We start from the raw sequence: 2859 nt of genomic DNA, 5'->3' as shown, positions 1-2859 counted from the left end.
GTTCATTGGGTCAAATTAGTTATATTGTTTTCTTTCTTTCTTCAAATACTTTTGTCGTTAAATTCGTATTGAACAACAAGCATTGGTACCATTCATCCGTAATAGTGTCTCCTTCCCTGAGCCTCCCGCCTCCACCCCCATTAAAGGATATGTGTGCTTCGATATAATACTGAACTAATTTTATTTATTTGTGTCTTTTCCGAGTCATTCTTATATATAAGATTACATGAAGTCGTTTAACAAAGTTGTGATGAGAAAAGCTATATTGAAAGAAGTTAACGATACACAAATAAATTATTTAAGTATCAAAGAACGAAGATAAAAATTCGAACTAACAATTTAAGATATTAGAAGCACGAATTCATTTCCAGTTCCTTTCGAATCTAGAAGATGAAACAGTACAATGGATGAATTTTCTTCTCGATTTGTCTTAAACATGTTGTTTGTTTCTTCACATGCTGAAATTTAGCCTTTTGAATGAAGTCATTGATGTTTGTTGATGTGAGTATAGTCTAAAATATGAAAAATATAAATAGAGAAGGAAGAAAAACCCCGATTTATGTTTTGCCTATTTCGAATAAAAATCATCTGGAAGGTCATTTATGTTCATTTCATGTTTTATGTACGTGTGTATCTAGGGTATTGATTTTTTCTTTCGCCTATCTTTCTTTTCTAAGTTAATACATTTATTTGTAGCGATTGTCTTTTCTGCCAACTGTCAAGAACTATATTTTCTTTGAAAGTGAAATATCAATTTTATCTGTATGTTTCTCGAAAGAAACTTCAAGGCTCTAACTTGATTGGATCGCTGATATGTCAAGCATATGAAATAGTGTTAAAATTCGTATTGACTTCAAAACAGTGCCAAGTGTAGAGAAGAGTAACGAATTTTGCATCTTTTGTCGGAGTTGACCAAATTTAAATTTTAAATCGTTTTCTCGTCGCGCACACTTTCTAAACATATGTACCTGAATTGTCTTTTCCTGTTTATATACACAACACACATTAAAAAGCATGGCTGTTAATATGTTTGTATAAAACCGTTAGGCATAGCAAAGCTACAGTATATAAAATTGGGATTCACCTATCGCTTATGAATACGCATATAACTGTGGTTTCAACATTAGCCTATTGGTTCTATACCCTCTAGATCATTGACGAATATCCTCTAATCCTCCTGTTAGTGACGAATAGCATAATGCAATAACGAGAGAAAATATTATATAAATGAATTAAATATGTTAGACAATTTCATCGAGATCGCTCCCTCTCTCTCTCTCTGTCTGTCTATCTGTCTGTCTGTCTGTCTGTCTGTCTCTCTCTCTCGTGCCATAGAGGCCACAGATACATAAAACAAATCTGTGGAGTGAGAGGTATAAATATTTTAAGTTGGATGGAGACCTTGAACTTAAACATACACAAAGTAACCTAGAGAAACATAGTCCTTATAATGTTATATATATGTTTTTAGATGACATTGTTTTAGAATGTTACATGATACCGATGACAAAAAAGTTGCATTTGCCTCTCATGGCTAATGGACATTATTATAGATTACTTGGCAATGCACCAACATACTATAATCTATTTGAATCTTTATGTTTTACTTGTTTATTAACATATTTAGAGTTTCAAAACAGACCCTTTATACATATTAAACTGTCCCAAGCACTCAATGATTTTTTTAAATTTATGACATTGTATTGCCAAGAGTCCACTGATGTTCAAGCTGGAAGACTAGACGAATTTATGAATCATGGCATTATGAAATGTTCTACTTGAGTGTTGCGTCCTTTCCCTGACAAGATTTTGTTATATTTATGGTTCGTATGTGATATCAAGTGTGAGTTCAATTGCGATAAGCTTAACGAAGGCATGTCTTTCGTAAAGGCTAGAAATAAAATTCTTTCTCATACCAGCTGAGAAGTGGAGAATATCCTCAATTGTTTTTCTTTTCAAAACTGTCTGGTACATTTATACAGGTGCATCTGTCCTGATACATTAATACACGCGTATCAGTCATAAACTCCACCTAAAGTATTCAGGTCATTAACCACCTGTTGTAAATCGGATTGACTTTACTACGAAGTAAATCCCAGCGCCTGGGACAATGATAGTGTTGTTATCGTTGCTGCGTGTAAAACCACCAATGTTTTGAAAGTCTTGCGTTGAAACTCAGAGATACCATCAGACACATGTTGTCGTAAACGCACCAACTGACGTAATAATGTCGGCCGTTAAGTACACGTCATCAAACTTTTCTCAAGGTAAAAGGAGATACGGTACCACGCCAGATCGTCACGTGTCACATATTTGAACTAGGTCTGCCATTGTTGTTTTATGGTCACCGTCCCTTCAACACATGAGGGGCTGGTCCGCCTCTGAATATAAGCGACGGTCCTGGGACATATGCAGCGACGTCAGCAAGGAAGCCAGGGCAACGTAGATTCATAATGTGCTAGTAGAACGACTACTAGTTCTTACTTTCAAGAGTAATAGTGCAACCCATAATATTAGCCAGCCAAATTTTTTTTTTTTGAGCTTGTAGATGCAGCCTTCACATAATCGGCGCAAATATTGTTGTACATTGGAGACAGTGCGAGTGTCTGTATAGCACGCTCTGCCCACATGAATAACTTCAAACATGGTAATGTTTTCCCATCAAGAATATTATCGGTTGTGTTTATCTAATCGAGATGGACATATAACCATGGGATGCTTCCACGCCGAATCGTCGAATTGCAGTCCAGTCATTACAGGAAGTTTGGGGGCCCCGAGTGGCCGAGTGGTCTAAAGCGCCCTCCGTTACGGATCACTGCCATCTCACCGCTGCCTGCGGCGGTTCAAGTCTCGGATTCA

The sequence above is a fragment of the Sinohyriopsis cumingii genome, chromosome 2, assembly GCF_028554795.1.
Source record: "Sinohyriopsis cumingii isolate HCF-2022 chromosome 2, ASM2855479v2, whole genome shotgun sequence".
Lineage (NCBI taxonomy): Eukaryota > Metazoa > Mollusca > Bivalvia > Unionida > Unionidae > Sinohyriopsis > Sinohyriopsis cumingii.
This window is presented reverse-complemented; position numbering follows the sequence as displayed.